Genomic DNA, 19,382 nt, shown 5'->3' with positions numbered 1-19,382 from the left:
ATGTAGCTTATGTAAAGGTGTAATAATTGGGGTAAAGATGTTTACCACCTAGGAACATCCTCCCTTATAAGTCACCTGCACCATGTTCATAAAAAGTCACTGTCAAGTTAAGAAACTGTGGCTAGGACCGTAAGCAGTCCAGGGACACCTAAATCACTTTGTCCTGTTGTATCCAAGTGCCTGCAAACCACACCAGCATCTCCTTCCTTGTCAATTTCCTCCTCAATCAGGATCGGAAGTAGTCTTGCAGGCCATGTCACTGGGATGACTGACTCTTTTCCTATCCGGGATTCCTCCGGAGGATCCTGCATTGCTACGCCTACTGCTGCCGCTGCTGCTGGAAGTCATTCATCATCCCAGAGAGGAAGTTGGAACACCACTACTTTTTTACAAAACAATTGACCATCCAACAGTCCTTTGCGAGGAGGATGAAGTACGACAGCAGTTATCCTGTTGCACAGCAGATAACTGAGGCCTTGATAGCTATGTTGGTGTTAGACGTGCATCTGGTACCCAACATTAGTGCAGTGGCATTTAGACAATTGATGAAGGTAGTGTGTCCCCTGTACCAAATCCCATCTAGATTCCACTTCACTAGGCAGACGATACTGAGAATGTACAGAGACGTCAGAAAGTGTGTCCTCAGTGTCCTAAAAAATGTGGTTGTACCCTATGTCTACTTAACCATGGACATGTGGACAAGTGGAACAGGGAAGACTAAGGACTATATGACTGTGACAGGCCACTGGGCAGATGTATCGCCTTACACAGCAACAACAGCAGTGTCACCAGTTGCAGCATCTGAGAAACGCCAGCTCATTCCAAGGCAGGCTATGCTGTGTATCATCAGTTTCAGTAAGAGGCACACCGCTGACAACCTCTTAGAGAAACTGAGGGAAATCATCGCCAAATGGCTTACCTCACTTAGACTCTCCTGGGGATTTGTGATATCTGACAACGCCACCAATATTGTGTGGGCATTACATCTGAGCAAATTCCAGCTCATCCCATGTTTTGCTCACACACTAAATTTGGTGGTGCAGAATTTTTTAAAAGCGACAGTGCCGTGCAGGAGACGCTTTTGGTGGCCCAAAACATTTTGGGCCACTTTCACCATTCAGCGACTGCGTGCCGAAGACCGGAGTGCCAGCAAACACTCTTGAACCTGCCCTGTCATCACCTGAAGCAAGAGGTTGTAATGCAGTGGAACTCAACCCTCTATATGCTTATGAGTATGGAGGAACAGCAAAAGGCCATTCAAACCTATACATCCACAAATGACATAGGCAAAGGAGGGGGTATGCACCTGACTCAAGTGCAGTGGAGAATGATTTCCATGTTGTGCAAGGTTCTCCAGCCCCTTGAACTTGCCACACATGAGTCAGTTCAGACACTGCCAGCTTGAGTCAGGTCACTCCCTTCATCAGGTTTTTGCAGAAGCAGCTGGAAAAAGTGAAGGAGGAGCTAAGATGGAGCAATTCCACTCGGTATGTGGGACTTGTGGATGAAGCCCTTCATTCGCTTTGCCAGGATTCGAGGGTGGTCAATCTGTTGAAATCAGACCACTACATTTTGGCCACAGTGCTAGCCTACATGGTGTCTATCTTCCCGGTGGACACAAGCCTGGACAGGTGCAAAGACCTGGAAAAGATCTCTGGACTGCACAACCTGACTATATATATGATTGGAGGTGCTACCTGATCAGACTAATTGCAGGCACAGAAACAGACAAATCTCAGGTGCACAACTCCAAATTATTAATAATATATATAAATGCAATAAAATTTTGCAATCAATAGAGGTTTTTAGCATAATCATGGCCAAGGTTATGGGCCCAAACACCATATCCAGGTAATCTCTTTCGGGTAGGTCCCTAACATACTAGGGTTCAAATCCAGAGCGCAGGACCCCCAAAAACTGGTCCAGCCAAGCCGCCCCAGGGCACCACCATTGTAAGAAAAGTGCAGTGTAAAGAGATAGTTAGGAGCAGCTACAGCTGCATATAAAGAATGAAAATAAAAAAGTGAAGTACATATATATTAAAGACACAGTGAAGGGTTAAAATGTGTTATAAAGCAAAATGTGTTATAATGCGGTGCCCTGAGACAGATTAACCAACGCAATCCAGGGGGACCCACACCCCAAAAATGAACCAAATTTGTACTACAGTATATAACTTGTGCAGTCCAGAAATCTTTCCCATATGCTCCATTTAATGTGCTTTATTGCACTTCTGAGGGAAAAGAGACGCCCTCATTTTGGACTAGCACCCTTCCTTATTGGTTTAAAAGCATGGAGTATGGTAATGTATATGCACACTGTATTAGGCACAAATCTAGATGTCCTACAAGTTATATACTGTAGTGCAACTTTGGTTCATTTTTGGGGTGTGGGTCCCCATGGATTGCGTTGGTTAATCTGTCTCAGGGCACCGCATTATAACACATTTTCCTTTATAACACATTTTAACCCTTCACTGTGTGTTTAATATATATGTACTTCACTTTTTTATTTTCATTCTTTATATGCAGCTGTAGCTGCTCCTAACTATTTCTTTACACTGCACTTTTCTTACTATGGTGGTGCCCTGGGGCGGCTTGGCTGGGCCAGTTTTGGGGGGTCCTGCGCTCTGGATTTGAACCCTAGTATGTTAGGGACCTACCCGAAAGAGGTTACCTGGATATGGTGGGTGGGCCCATAACCTTGGCCATGATTATGCTAAAAACCCCTATTGATTGCAAAATTTTATTGCATTTATATATATTATTAATAATTTGGAGTTGTGCACCTGAGATTTGTCTGTTTCTGTGCCTGCAATTAATCTCATCAGGTAGCACCTCCCATCATATATATAGTCAGGTTGTGCAGTCCAGAAATCTTTCCCATATGCTCCATTTAATGTGCTTTATTGCACTTCTGAGGGAAAAGAGACGCCCTCATTCTGGACTAGCACCCTTCCTTATTGGTTTAAAAGCATGGAGTATGGTAATGTATATGCACACTGTATTAGGCACAATTCTAGATAAGTCCTACAAGTTATATACTGTAGTGCAACTTTGGTTCATTTTTGGGGTGTGGGTCCCCCTGGATTGCGTTGGTTAATCTGTCTCAGGGCACCGCATTATAACACATTTTCCTTTATAACACATTTTAACCCTTCACTGTGTGTTTAATATATATGTACTTCACTTTTTTATATTCATTCTTTATATGCAGCTGTAGCTGCTCCTAACTATCTCTTTTCACTGCACTTTTCTTACTATGGTGGTGCCCTGGGGCGGCTTGGCTGGGCCAGTTTTGGGGGGTCCTGTGCTCTGGATTTGAACCCTAGTATGTTAGGGACCTACCCGAAAGAGGTTACCTGGATATGGTGGGTGGGTCCATAACCTTGGCCATGATTATGCTGAAAACCTCTATTGATTGCAAAATTTTATTGCATTTATATATATTATTAATAATTTGGAGTTGTGCACCTGAGATTTGTCTGTTTCTGTGCCTGCAATTAATCTCATCAGGTAGCACCTCCCATCATATATATAGTCAGGTTGTGCAGTCCAGAAATCTTTCCCATATGCTCCATTTAATGTGCTTTATTGCACTTCTGAGGGAAAAGAGATGCCCTCATTCTGGACTAGCACCCTTCCTTATTGGTTTAAAAGCATGGAGTATGGTAATGTATATGCACACTGTATTAGGCACAATTCTAGATAAGTCCTACAAGTTATATACTGTAGTGCAACTTTGGTTCATTTTTGGGGTGTGGGTCCCCCTGGATTGCGTTGGTTAATCTGTCTCAGGGCACCGCATTATAACACATTTTCCTTTATAACACATTTTAACCCTTCACTGTGTGTTTAATATATATGTACTTCACTTTTTTATTTTCATTCTTTATATGCAGCTGTAGCTGCTCCTAACTATCTCTTTACACTGCACTTTTCTTACTATGGTGGTGCCCTGGGGCGGCTTGGCTGGGCCAGTTTTGGGGGGTCCTGCACTCTGGATTTGAACCCTAGTATGTTAGGGACCTACCCGAAAGAGGTTACCTGGATATGGTGGGTGGGCCCATAACCTTGGCGATGATTATGCTAAAAACCTCTATTGATTGCAAAATTTTATTGCATTTATATATATTATTAATAATTTGGAGTTGTGCACCTGAGATTTGTCTGTTTAGGTGCAAAGACCTGCTGTTGAAAACACTGTCAGCTGAAGCGGAACATGACACGGCAACAGCTCCTTCTTCGTTTTCTCCCGCAACTGGGGCTGCCAGGAAACAACTTAGATATCCTCACCAACCCGCTGGTGCTGATGCAGGGCAGGCAGGACAAAGTTTGCACATCTGGTCCAGACTGAAAGACCTGCCAACAATTTCTGACATGTCTACTGTAACTGCATATGATGCTGCCACCATTGAAAGAATGGTGGAGGATTACATCAGTGACAGCATCCAAGTTGGCATGTCCGACAGTCCATACCTGTACTGGCAGGAAAAAGAGGCAATTTGGAGGCCCCTGTACAAACTGGCTCTATTTTACCTAAGTTGCCCCCCTCCAGTGTGCTCTCCGAAATAATTTTTAGTGCAGCCAGGAACCTTGTCAGCGAAAGACGTAGGAAGTTGCTTCCACAAAATGTGGAGAAGATGATGTTCATCAAAATGAATTATAAATTCTTCCGGGAAGACCAGCCTCCAGAAAGTACAGCGGGACCTGTGGTGGTGGATTCCAGCGGGGACAAATTAATACGCTCTGAGGATGAGGATGTATGCAACACTGAAGAGGGTGAGGAATCGGTGGATGAGGATGAGAACGACATCTTGCCTCTGTAGAGCCAGTTTGTGCAGGGACAGATTAATTGCCAACTTGTTTTGTGGGGGCCCAATGAACCAATCATTTCAGCCACAGTCGTATGGCAGACCCTGGCGCTGAAATTATTTTTTTGTTAAAGTGTGCATGTCCTGTTTATACAACATAAGGGTGGGTGAAAGGGCTCAAGGACAATTCCATCTTGCACCTCTTTTTTTTTATTTGCATTATGTACTCTTTGGGCCCTAGTTTTTCACACTGCCATCCTGTCTGCCACTGCAGTGCCACTCCTAGATGGGCCACCTGTTTGTGTCACTTAGCATAGTCATCCAGCTACCTCGTGCAACCTTTTGGCCTAAAAACCATATTGTGACGTGTGAGGTGTTCAGAACAGACTGGAGATGAGTGAAAATTAATGTTATTGAGGTTAATAATGGCGTAGTAACAAAAAAAAACAAATTCTTTGATTTTAGTAGTTTTTATGTTTTTTTGAATAAAAATACAGATCCAATACCAAAACCCGGAAGGGTGGTTTTGGCAAAACCAATCCAGATCCAAAACAGGAAGAAAGATCCAGATCCAAAACCAAAACATGAAAAGTGACCGGTGCACACCCCTACTTTATTTATATGCTGCCACAAGGGTTCCGCAGCACCTTTCAAAGTACATAAACTAATGAGCAAACAAGAAAACAGTGACTTACAGTACAAACAATGCAGGAAAAGGACATAGTTTATATACATTGCTGCAACAGCGATCATAACACTCAAATAAGCAGTAGAGTGTCAGCAACCAAGTGTTTGATGCCCTTGGGGGAAGTTAGGAATAGACGATCATATGAGTGAGGGAAGGAGATGCACATGAGGGGGGAGGGTCCTGCTTGTGAGAGCTTACATTCTAAAGGGGAAGAGCAGACTGAGAGGGGTGACCCAGATGGGGTAGACAGGGAGGTAGGAGCAAGTAGCAGCAGGTTAGGATGAGAGCTGGATGGCTTTGATGAAGTAGTGGGTCTTGAGAGCCCATTTGAAGGGAGGTGGAGAGTCTGATAGGTAGTGGGAGAGAGTTCCAGAGGTAGGGAGCAGCACATGCAAAATCTTGGAGGCGGGAGTGGGAGGAAGTCATTATTTGGAAAGAGACGCGGCATGCATTTGTTGAGCGAAGTGGGTGGGCAGGAGTGTGAAGTGAGATAAGATCCAAGATGTAAATGGGAGAAGATTGGGTGAGTGTAAGAACCATGAATTGATTTCTGAAGGGGAAGGGGAGCCAGTGTAGAGCTTGTAGGAGAGTGGAAGCAGATGCTCTTGAACTATTGTACAAGCAGAAAAAAATCTAAAAACCTGGTGGCTATTATTTAGATCTGTAGAAGAATCCATCTTCTGCATTGGTTGGCTAATGAAACAGGAGTAGTGGGGTCAGGGAGGATGCCAATATACCATACAGAAGTGAGCAGACTTGAGTATGTGAAATATTTGTTCTTCATAATGCAGGCCTTACGAAGGGGTTGTGGGGGTTGTAGATCAATGTTATATATTCAGAAACACACCCACTGGATTAGCCATATGCACTGTTGCTATTATAAATGCACCCACCACTACTGACATTGTCATGGCACTTTTAACTGTGTGTATACAATAGCTTTTGCACTTGGCCGCAATGCTATGCTAGGAATGACGAAGATATGGAAGAGCAACGATATCAGCAGCGCAACAAAAGCATGGTTGGTCAATGCAATTGTTTTTCCAATCTTTATGTATGCATGCGAAACCTGGTCACTCAAGAAGGCAGATCGCAAGAGAATCGACGCTTTTGAATTGTGGTGCTGGAGGCGAATGCTGCGCATACCATGGACAGCAATGAATACGAGCAAGGCAGTCCTAGAGCGCGTCAAACCAAAAATATTATTAGAAGGCAAGATCACCAAACAACAACTCTCGTATTTTGGACATGTCTTGCGGGCTAATCCCCTAGAAACGGCGCTAATGCTTGGATTCATCAGTGGGTCCACAAGAAGAGGACGCCAAAGAACTCGTTGGCTGGACACAATAAAGGCTGACACGAACATGCCCATAAATTACCTGAAGGATGCGGTCAGAGAAAGAGAAGCGTGGCGTTCACGGATCCATAAAGTGTTCAAAAGTCGATGTTGACTAAACGGATAATCATCATCATACAATAGCTGGCTTAGTGATGAGTGATGAGTAGTACTAGTATAACATGGACAAGTAACTCAGCCAGCATAGTTATAGACAAATATTATTTTAGTACTCATGTATCCACCTCTTCTGACATTGGAATTGCTGGTAAATAGACATGACCACTGCATCTTATATATGGGTACTCATATCTGTGGCATAGTCATAGGCACTGCTGGTCTACATGGACATTTATTTCTGCTATTCATAGGCGCTGCTAGTAAAAGCTGGGCTACCATCTCTGCTGGTAGTACTCATATGAGCACTTATGTATACAATAGACATCTGGCATAATGTATTGGACTCTACCTGCATAATATGGGATCCAATCACTGAAGACATTTTAATCTGTATATACTTATTCTGGAATATGATCAAAATGCCACTGCTGCTACAATATCAACATATGTCAATATAAAGTATTGTAACATGGATTGTACAAATTGATATACTTCTGGTATATAGAAATAAGGTGAAACCAGGGTATGGGTGGTATGTTAATATATGGGCTTTGCCGGTATATACTGGGAGCTTGCTTGCATGTAATTAGTTTCCACTAATGTAATTTAGGCATTATTTTAAGCGAACAAGGAGGAAAGAAAATGGTTAATAATTGTTTTTTTACTTTACTATTGGTAAACTACACACAAAGGTGGCAAATGGTTTGAATGAATGATGAGGCATACCCTGTGGATGGCTACCCAGGCTTTGTGTGGTCAATGGTAGCATGGTTAGTGGTAGTGTAGGGTAGTATGTGCGGGGAGTGGGAGCAGGGTTAGAGGTATTGTAGTTTAGTGTGCGGGCAGCAGGAGCAGGGTTAGGTAGTGTAGTCGTGTAGTGTGTGTGCGGGCAGTGGGAGCAGAGTTAGTATAGTTGTGTAGTGTGTGCGGGCTGTGTGTGCAGGCAGCAGGAGCAGGGTTTGGGGTAGTGTAGTGTAATGTCTGCAGAAAGCGGGAGCAAGATTAGGGGTAGTGTAGTTTAGAGAGTTGTGTGCATGGGCAGCGGGAGCAGGGTTAATGGTAGTGTAGTGTAGTAAGTGCGGGGAGCGAGAGCAGGGTTAGGGGTAGTGTAGTCTAGTGTAGTGTGTGCAGGCAGCAGGAGCAGGGTTAGAGGGGTAGTGTAGTGTGTGCGAGCAGTGGTAGCAGGGTGAGTGTAGTCATGTAGTGTGTGCAGGCAGTGGTAGCAGGGTTAGGGGTAGTGTAGTCTAGTGTAGTGTGCGCGAGCAGCGGGAGCAGGGCTAAGGGTAGTGTAGTGTGTGCAGGAAAGGGGAGCAGGGTTAGGGATTGTGTAGTGTAGTGTGTTCGGGGAGCAGGAGCAGGGTTAGGGGTAGTGTAGTCTAGTGTAGTGTGTGCAGGTAGTGGGAGCAGGGTTAGGGATAGTGTAGTGTGTGGGGAGCGGGTGCAGAGTTAGGGGTAGTGTAGTGTAGTGTGCACTGGCAGCGGGAGCAAGGTCAGTGGTAGTGTAGTGTAGTGTAGTGTGTGGGGGAGTGAGAGCAAAGTTAGGGGTAGTGTAGTGTGTGCAGGCAGTGGGAGCAGGGTTAGGGATAGTGTAGTGTAGTGTGTGCAGGGAGCGGGAGCAGGGTTAGGGATAGTGTAGTGTAGTGTGTGCAGGCAGTGGGAGCAGGGTTAGGGATAGTGTAGTGTAGTGTGTGCAGGGTGCGGGTGCAGGGTTAGGGATTGTGTAGTGTAGTGTGTGCGGGGAGCAGGAGCAGGGTTAGGGGTAGTGTAGTCTAGTGTAGTGTGTGCCGGCAGTGGGAGCAGGGATAGGGATAGTGTAGTGTAGTGTGTGCAGGGAGCGGGAGCAGGGTTAGGGGTAGTGTAGTCTAGTGTAGTGTGTACAGGCAGTGGGAGCAGGGTTAGGGATAGTGTAGTGTATTGTGTGTGGGGAGCGGGTGCATAGTTAGGGGTAGTGTAGTGTAGTGTGCACGGGCAGTGGGAGCAGGGTCAGTGGTAGTGTAGTGTGTGTTGGGGAGTGAGAGCAGAGTTAGGGGTAGTGTAGTGTGTGCAGGCAGTGGGAGCAGGATTAGGGGTAGTGTATTGTGCATGGCGAGTGGGAGCAGGCTTAGGGTAGTGTAGTGTAGTGAGTGCGGGGAGCAGGTTTAGAGGTAGTGTAGTGTTGTGTATGCAGGGAGTACATGCAAGGTTATTGGTAGTGGAGTGCAGGGTTAGGGGTAGTGGGGTGCAGTTTTAGGAGTAGTACCTGTCATGTGCCCAGCTGGTCCATGTAAGCTGTCTGCGATGCTGGAGAAGAGACTGAGGAAGAGGACAGAGCTGCAGAAGGTGAGTAATTAAGGACTAATTAAGCTAATTGAATACTTCCAATTGCTTAATTAGTCATTAGGGAGGGTGTCCAATGGTGTCCAGAGCAGGTGCATACAATGTTTCCTTAAAATATGGATTTTTGGAAAAATTGGACCTGATCTGTAGGCGCAAAAAAAAACCCTGTGTGCTCAAAACCCTGCACACAATTGGATACCAAAAAACTTGCAACTGCAGGAAAAACAGCGATAACATGGGTTATTGCTGGGTCTACCTGGGTCGCAGCTCAGTGTAAAAGGGTCCCTGAAAATAACCCGGGTCAAGTGACCTGGCAATCCAACCCAGGTAGCTGCCAGGGTCGGACCCAGGATGGACCTGTGTAATGGTGCTGTGTAAACGGCGCAACCCAGGTTTTTTGACCTGGGTCATGCTTAAAATGAACTGATTGGTGGTTGTGGAGCAGTCACCTCTCACTTTTTATGACCTCACAAGTTTAGCAGGGCAGACACAGGTTCAGTGTGAATGGGGCTGACCTGAGAATAACTCAGATCAATGCTGCTGTGTAAACGGTGTCTGACCTGGGTTGGCACCAAGGGCCTGATTCAGACTTGTGAATAGAGTGAGATTTCTCTCTCAACTGATCATTTTGGTGAAACCATGCTACACTTCAGGTGGGACAGATTTAAAATGTGCAGAGAGATTTAGATTTGGGAGGAGTGTTTCCAATCTGACATCTAAATTGTAGCGTAATAATAAACCTGTGCAGTATTTGTGGGCTACATGCAAAAGCAGCCAGTATTGCAATATGGTTTGTTCAGGTTCACAGTTGAGAGAGATATCTCACTCAGGGCCTGATTCAGAGCCGCTCGTAAGTGGCTGCTCGTTTGCTCCGAGCGATGTTCGCACAACTGCGTATGCGTTTGGGTTGTAATACGCATGCGCAAACCAGTCATTGCGGTCGGAAATTGTGTGCTTGCAAAATAGCGAATGCCTGCTAATTTGAGTGACAGGATAAGGCGTTTGTGGGTGGTAACAGGGTAAGGTGCTTGAAAACGGGAAGTGGAGATCCAAACGCAGGCGTGCCAAAATGTCAAAACGGGCGTTTTAAGGGTGTGCATAATTAACAAAGCAGCGTCATCGGCCACGTCACTTGGTTATTTCTTAGCCTGAACTGTTCGCATGATTGCGGTAGGAAAATCCAACCACAAGCACTGCGAGCAGTACTTTCGATGTACTCGATTAATCAAATAAATAGCGGAGATGACGTATGATGCGAGCAGCCAGGGGGCGTCTTGACAAAATAGCGAGCGCATATTTTGTTCACTCGCTCAGACATAGAGGCGTCAACAGACCGCAAAGAGCGAGTGCTCAATTTAAATAGCTGGCCCCTTTTTCTGAACGACCGTTCGCAAATAGCGTCCGGCTCTGAATCAGGCCCTCTATTCCCAAGTCTGAATCAGGCCCCATGTCTGAAAACCCAGGTCGGACCCAGGTTTTTGGTGGAAAAGAGGTATAAGTGAGTTTTTTCTTAGTTAAGGGTTAAGGGGCACATCCACTAGCAGACTGTGAAACAACTGCATGATTACGACAATGTAATCGTGCAGTCGTTTCACAGTCTGTGCTGTGCCTACACTGAACGATCAGTCATTCAGTGTAGGCACATCAATCATCCCCGAACATGGTCTATCTGTCGTTATCAGCAGATTGACCAGCATGTTCGGGCGATGATTGATGCCGGAAACGACCAGCGGGAGCACGCAACGCTGGTCGTTTCCGACATTAATGTGCACGATTTGTGCCAGATTACTGAGTGATTGCACGATTACGATGTTGTAATCGTGCAATTGCTCAATAATGTCGCGTAGTGGATACGCGGCATTACTTTAATGCAGTGCTATGTGTTCTCTAAGATTATCTTTGCCCACATTTGTGAGAGTTTGGGTTCACACATTGTAGATGGAGTATAATTCAGTGCTCTCCCTGTGCACATTCCATAACATCTCACAGCTAACCGCGTTTAATAGGTAGGGGTGATAATCTAAGTTTTGCTAATTGGTAAATCAAAGGAGTCAAATGCTTCCAAAGAGTTGATTTCCTCAGCCGGGTCCAAATAATCGCGCTTAAAAAACAAAAATCTGAATTTATTTACACGTATAAATATAAGTAATATGTTTTAAAATGTTATAATATAAACTTATTACAAAAAAACAGAGCACACTTGCTATTACTGTTTTGTAATAATAATAACATTTTGATACATTTCCATGATCATACAGAATCAGCAGTATGACATGCATAATGTATTACAATTTACAACACTAATCATTTATTTAATTCTAAATAGCCATTGGCACAGGCAGAAACAGGAGCAACTAAAACGTAAAAATGCAGAAAGAAGTGAAGTCAAATAGAAAAGCAATTCCATTTTTCTATATTAAATAAAATTTTGCAGATTGCAGATAAAGATGAAAATGTAATTTCCTGTGATAAATACGTTAGTCCCCAGGTGTCTGTGACCTTTTAACATAACACCCAAAGGGTTTTCACTGGTATAGTTGAGAATGAATTCAGTAACTTGAGGACAAAGTCACTGCATAAGATGTAAGTTTTGGCAGATCATTGGCATGCACTGATATGACTGGGTTCTAGTCTTGAGCATATAGGATAGTCCACTTTGTTACAAGCTTTGCACTTATTAACTGGATGGGCTAGAAATAACATTAGGAAACCACCTTAAAAATAAACTTTAAGGGGTATATTTACTAAAGTGCGGGTTTATAGAAGTGGAGATGTTGCCAATAGCAACTAATCAGATTCTACTTAACATTTACTGTATCTAGCACCTTCTAGAAGGTAATAGCTAGAATCTGATTGGTTGCTATGGGTAACATTTCCACTTCTAAAACTCGCACTTTTGTAAATATACCCCTAAAAGTTTTGTTAAACATTGATGTAGAACTTTAATTCAGCAGCAGTGACCCTATGAGATGCAGATATAGCTTAGTGTCAGGTGAAATTGGGGAAGTTTCCACTTCAGTGTTAGGACAAGAAATGAGCCTAGAAATGAGGAAAAAGTTGAACATTATTCAAGAAATCACAAACATTACCACCATTTTAATTATTATTATTATCTTTTGATTAAGGTCCAACAAAGTGCCCGCTGCGCTATACAAGGAGGTAACATAAAAAAATAGCAGTGTTATAGAATTAAATAACAGCAAGATATAGCATGACCAGAATATAAGTATAAAACATTGTTATAGCACCACAAAATGAGCGAAACAGGGTCATGAGCGCAAAAACTATAGGTGCAAAGATTGCAGCTGCTATGGGCCCATCTTCCTTGTCAAAGTTACATGTGTTATATACATTCTTCACCATTGGGTGGTACATGGGGGCCCTTACAAACTTTTGCTACGGGGCCTTCAAATACCTAGTTACACCCCTTGACAAGAGTGTACAGGACAAAATTACATACATCTATCAATTTGCATGAGACAAAATCAATTGGCAAAGGACATGAAAGGCAGACAATACAGAAATGAGCATAACAGTTATGCAGAAAAAGATGAAGTGATGCAGTTTCAGCAAATGCATACAGAATCCAATCAGCTATTCAGTATAAGACATGTCAGGGCACAAGGGGAAGACAGAAAGTGGAAAATGTGAGTTGTAAAGTGGAGGATCCTGTTCTTGAGAACTTACATCCTAGAGGGCAGTAATAAAGAGACAGTAGGAACAAATTATGATGGTCAACTGTGCAGAGGTCTACAAGATGCTGAGGCATAGATGGAGTCTTACTGGACAATGGCCAATATGGAAAAATGATAGTCAGCTGAGCAGAGTCTGAGCTTCTCCTGAGGATGTGGAAGCTGGAAATTCTGAGTTGCAAAAAGAAAGAAGTAAGGTGGGTATTAGTGGTAATGAAAGCCTAGATGGGGATGAGGGTTAGATGGTGGAGATGGTCATTGGAGAGTTAACCATCACCACATCACATCATGACATCATCAATGGTTTTACCCATTGATGGACATCCCTGATTGTGCTGCACATGGTCAGTGGGCCAATTAGGGATGGGTGGGTGGTTCTTTGCAGCGTATCAGGGAACTAAACTCCATGCCCTGTGCAGCAGTTTGAAAAAAACATTACTCCATCTCTGTCACTGATGGCAGTGAAACATCAGATCTCTGCCATTAATGGCAAAACAATTGACTATTGGCAAATGATCAAAGGTTGCTAAGTATTGATGGCCAATGGTCATCCTTGCAAGATGGTGGTGAAGCCTAAGTGGTGATGAGGCCTTGATGAAGAGTAGGCCAAGGAGGTGTAGAGGTATGGAAGTTAAGAATGCACAGGTACTGTAGTTGTTAGGAAGCAGCTGTAGCTTTCACAGAGTGCAGATACAGGCCAGAAGCTGTAGCTGTAAACTGAACACAATATTGGCAGTATACCAAAAGCTGCAGGGATGGCATCATTGACCAGGTTCACATAAACCATCCTGTGTAAGTCCAGGGTACTTGGCAGCAATCCAGGACACACAGGGGCTGATTCTGAGTCACAAGCAAGTTGCAATTCACACAATTGCTACTTATTTTAGAGTACTGTACATGACCAGAGAAAGAAATCAGATTTTGTACCTATGCTGGATTAAGTATCCGCAGATGGATGGAGATTGCTAGTGTGTACTGATTGATACATCCATTGACAGACCACGATTTGCATGAAATGGGAGTTTCTGGTCTGTAACTGGGCGATTGCATGGAACCGTTCTGTCTTATGTGAGTGCCATGAGAGTGTTGTGGGTGTGTAAGCTGTCTTTCTTGCTTGATCATAGCATGCAAAAAATATGTGAAGCAAACTAAAGTTATACTAATAATTAGGTAACCAACCAGGTGCTACTAGATATAGCAAATGATCACAGAGCTAAAAGGATAAATAACCTTCAACAACAACAAATTGCTATGCAGATGAAATGTTAAAAGTTGAAAATTAATAAATGGCATGTATATTATTAAAAAAATGAAGCACAATAATGCACTACTATAAATAATTTTTAGGTACATGAAGGCAGCTAGTGATGATAGGGGTTGGGTACGCGATCCCGGCGGTCAGTATGCCGGTGGTCAGAATACCAACAGCGGCATCCCGACTGTCATAATCGAGATGCATTGAGGTAAGTACCATAAACCTCCCCCTAACCCACATTTCCTGCAGCCAAACCCTTACCCTCCCACCGCAGATTGCCCTTAGCACTCCCCCTAGTGCCCTAATACTTATTGTCGGGATGTCAGCATTCAGTACTATAGAGCCCGGATTCCGACTGTTGTTGGGATTCTAACTGCCGGCATCCCCGCCCACAGAGATGCTGACTACATCCCTGATGATAGACGTGGTTACTATGAAGATGGTGATATTATATATAATTGTCCATTTAGAAATGTAGTGTTATCCACTTGGCCATAAGTCCCAAAATGGAGTGTAAGTCCAGCTATTTGGAAATTATTTACCAGTTCCTTATTAGTGACTCTGAGGTCTCCTTTAGCGTTGTGTCACAATGCAAATTATTTTAATCCTCTCTGCTGATGGTTCAAACCTAAGGGTTATTAGTGAGGAGAGCTAGAAGTGTCATGAGCTTAACAGCCAGATCTGATCAGCTCTACAGTAGGTTCAGTGGTATAGAGGTGTGAGGAGATAATAGAAGGTAGAGATGAGCGGTTCAGTTTTTACTCGGTTCTTTTCGCCAAATTAGTTCAGATTTATCTTATTAGCTATCTAAAACATGTGAGAGCTGGATAGTCAATATGATGCAGGGTTTGAGATCTGAATATGACCGAAAAAAACCAAACCCCTCATTTCTAATCGAAGAGATACAAGACTGGCAGCATAGGCTATAAGCCAGGTATTTTTTAAGGTAACAATATGCTCAGATTTTACATGTTCAATCAAAAACTGTCCAACAAGGAATATCTAGAGTAGGGGTGTGCAATAATCGGCCCGCAGCTGTTGTATAACTACACATCCCAGCATGCCCTGCAACAGTTTTGCTATTTGGCCATGCTAAAACTGTTGCAAGGCATGCTGGGATTTGTGGTTCAACAACAACTGGAGGGCCACTTATTGCCCACCCCTGATCTAGAGTATTCTTCAATTTGAAAATCTATTGAGTTGCACCTTTTCCTTCACGATCGTTTAGACCAGTGGTCTCCAAACTGTAGCTCGCAAGCTACTGTAGCTCGAGAGCTACTGGTAGGTCGCGGGCTTAATTTTGGTAGCTCACCTAGCTGCATTACTGCATTACTGCATTACTGCCGAGTCAACTAGAAGGGAGTAAGCTCTGGCGTGTGCTCCCCCGTGGCATCGATGCCATGGGTGGAGCCACAGGGAAGCAGGTCAGGTGATCACCGCAGCCTCTACAGCAATCACCTGACTTGCATCCCCGTGGTTTCACCCACGACATCTACGCTACAGTGGAGCGAGTAACTCCCGCCCAGCCCTGCTGGAAAATCACACAGTAGCCCTGCTCCTCTATGGCATGTACCTCCTTGGAGCCGGTAATTAACAGTGAAACGTGCCTGTGCTTACATTTTATTTGCATGCTACAACAATATCACTATAATTTTCATTAAATTACCTTCAATTGTTCGGTTATTAGCCAGATTTTGTTTTGTACAATTTTAGTAGCTCTTCAGGAGGTTTCATTTTTCTAAAGTAGCTCACACCTCAATTTACTTTGGAGACCACTGGTTTAGACCTTAGGAAACTCAGTGAAGGCTAATTTCTAATTAACGATATATAGAAGATATATTGTGGTATAGAGAATGTAATATTTGCTCTATCCCATAAATAAAATGAATGAATATTTACTACAATGGTCCCGTAAAGCAGTTTTTTTCAAAAGTAAATCTTTGCGTCAAACCCTTTATTTTACAATGGACAAAAAATGATGATGCTTCAATGTCTTAGGATGGCCTATAGGATCAGTTCAACTGTGATACCTAAATCCTATATTCAGGAACAAACTATTGTAGCCAATGGGCAAGAAGCAGTACATATACAATAGTTCTATACTGTTTTTTTCTAAGATGGAAGCTGAAATTACATTATTATAAGAATATCAAATAACACAATCTTGAAACTGCTTTAAATACAATTGAGAGTACAAAAGGTGTATTTAATGGGGTTTATAAGTCTGATTTTTGGTCAATTTAGTGCATAGTACTGTATATATTTGCATTTTATTCTATGGACTCTAAAGAACTATAGTTTCTAGAGCTCTGGATACACTTTGTACATTTATTAACATATCCATAAAGATACTGTACATTACAAGATGTAAGAAAACTTAGGCACCAGCTTCAATAACATTTTGTATACTGACCAAGAAACACGTCATTAAGATGATATTTCCCTGAGATTGGATAGTATACTACTTTTGAGGATAACAAACTATAGAAGTACCATAAATGTTTTGGGCATTAGTGATCACTGAAATGTCAAGGGGTTCATTAACAGCTAGTATCAATAGTTCTGCATTAGGTGACAGATCCATCTGCTGGCAATTAGTGCTCCCTGAATATACCGTCCCTGGAGAAATTAGCTCAGATCTAAAGTTTGATCAACAGAGAAGTGTCTTAATAGAGAACAACCTTTTTGGACAATTAACTGGATAAACTTGCACTCTGGGATGCATGATCATGGCAGAGCCACACACTCCTACACAAAACATTTATATGAGCGCTCTCAGAGCTTACAAGTAAAAATATAATAACATCTCTTAGCATATGCAGTTAAGCCCAAGCATCAAAATAATGGAAAAATGCATGGGACAAACATATGGATAGAGAAAGGAATATAGATGATTAAAGAGCCTCGGTTAAAAATCAAGCCTATACATTCAAATAATACAATCCCTTACAAAACATGTCATGTAGAGAGTCCTAATAAACAGTAGATTGGTTACTGCAATACATGGGCCAGTTAGATCAGTGATCAAATGATATGGTTGTATATTTAATATAACATATAAGTAATGAACTATTTACTATCATTTATATTGCCGCACAGGCTCCTATTGCAGCTGCTGTCCTAGCAGAAGTTTGTTAAACTGCCCCTAAAAAACATCTCTTATTGCTGTGAATAGAGGATATTACATGATACAATACTTGACAGGGCATAGAACAAAATCTGAACTATTTGCAATGCAGCACATGTGGATGATTATTATATCTCGTTTGTGTGTTTATTACTTGTGATTTGTACAATTCCCATATCGTACACACCCGCGCACGCAGGGGGGGTTTCCGAGTCCCTGGAAACCCCCCCTGTCCGACCCGGCGAGCAGCGCTGCTTAACACATTTTTTTATTTTTTTTTAAGACATACTGACACTGCCTGGGCTGGCTGTAGGGGGAGCTGCAGTGCGCAAGCCCCTCCCAGCCAGTTCCCAGGTCAGGCACCGTGACGTCAGTAGCGCCTCTCATGCCGCCCTGGACACTGTCAGCGGCGCGCTTTGTGGACTGCGCCAGGCTCCGGAGCTGTTGAGTGCGGCTGCAAGACGTAGGTGGGGGGGATAATGTTTAATTATTTAAGCTACTGCTGTGTCGGGGGAGTGCCGGGGATCTTGTGGGCGGGCGGGGGGGACTGGTAGTCCTAGCAGTATTTTATTTGAATGGTGCCATTTTCTACCGCGCGGGGCGGGCGGGCGCACGGGCAGCGGTGTGGTGTGTAGCGGAGAGAGGAGAGGTACGGGCGGCGGGGCAGCCAGGAGGGGTTCATGATATAATGTATTAAACATTACATTCGACTGCTCCATGTATGCGGTGGGGGGATGAAGGGGGGAGGATATTATTTATTAGATTATGCCAGTTGTCTTCTGTATGTTATTCCAGGGGGGGTGGGGGAATGGGAATAGCAGACAGATGGCATAAACTAATAAATATTATCCTCCCATCCCCCCACCCCTGGGAATAGCTGACAGCCTGGCATAATCTAATAAATATTATCACCCCTGGCCCACCCCTGGGAATAGCATAACATATCAGGTCAGATCTGCAGCACAGACAATGTGCAGGGACTGCCGACACTGACATAACAAATGGGCAGGCAAATTGAAATGCCCGCCCAGTTCTGATGTCAGCACAGACATATACAGTATAGCAGCTGATTGGTAAGTGTGTATAGCTTACCAATCAGCCGCTCTGACAGTGGATCACTCTGTCGACTGAACCGTCATCTAAATGCGTTCCCAGCATTATTTTCATAGAATATAAGGGTGGGTTAGTAGAGTTTTACAACATGGATTTATTTTTTACATTAATCTGCAACTTTTTCTGCCTCTTTTTAATTCAACATATGTTATTAAATTTAAATATCTTGTACATTTCTATTTCTATTATTTATTTTATTTGCTCTGCACAGAAATTAAGCATTTGGAAACCCCCCTCTAGAATTCCTGCGTTTGCCCCTGGTACAAATGCGGTCTGATTATAGTAAAGCATGAGAACATCAAGTAATATTACTAAGTCCTCTTGTGAACTTGCCAATTGTCTGAATCCTAGCAGCACTTCAGGCTGTGTCTCCCTCATTTCCTTATGCTACCCTGCCCTGAAGGTTCTCATGCTAAATTGTTGTTAGGTGTCTCAAGATTGTCACTATAACAATCAATTCAATCGTGCTGTTCTTAATTCAAGGATCTGTTTCACCTTCAAAAGACCATCAATGCACAGACAACACTAAAAGGCCATCACCAGCAACTGAAGAGATTTCAAACAGTGTAAAAGTTCTATTTTGTTTTTACAACCTATCACCGTTTATCAAACACATACTGTAGAATATGCTACTGAATTGGGGTCTTTTGAGCTTAATAAAGAACTGTATGACGGCCAAAATGTTTTTCATTTGAATTTTCATTTAATTCTATCAATGCTGATTCATATCGTCTAGGAGTTAACGTACTGAAATTCTCACAAGAAATAATCTATAAAACATTCCCAGAGCTTGTGCAGAATTTTAATTAGATACTTTGGAGTAATGTTTTCTGTTTTGATGCTTTAAAACAGTGAATAATATAAGCAGACATGTGGGGTTTATATGCAGTGTACAAGGGAGTTTGTGGACATTCTCTGATCT

General features: G+C 43.1%; 1 protein-coding gene across 1 annotated transcript in view; it reads left to right on the top strand.

Moving 5' to 3' along the window:
• Positions 1–19,382, top strand: part of NKAIN2 (sodium/potassium transporting ATPase interacting 2) — a 1,110,439-nt gene that overhangs the window by 790,806 nt on the left and 300,251 nt on the right. The window lies entirely within an intron of this gene.

This window comes from Taudactylus pleione, unplaced genomic scaffold, assembly GCF_031769625.1.
Source record: "Taudactylus pleione unplaced genomic scaffold, aTauple2 ptg000326l, whole genome shotgun sequence".
In the NCBI taxonomy this organism is placed as follows: domain Eukaryota; kingdom Metazoa; phylum Chordata; class Amphibia; order Anura; family Myobatrachidae; genus Taudactylus; species Taudactylus pleione.
This window is presented reverse-complemented; position numbering and strand designations above follow the sequence as displayed.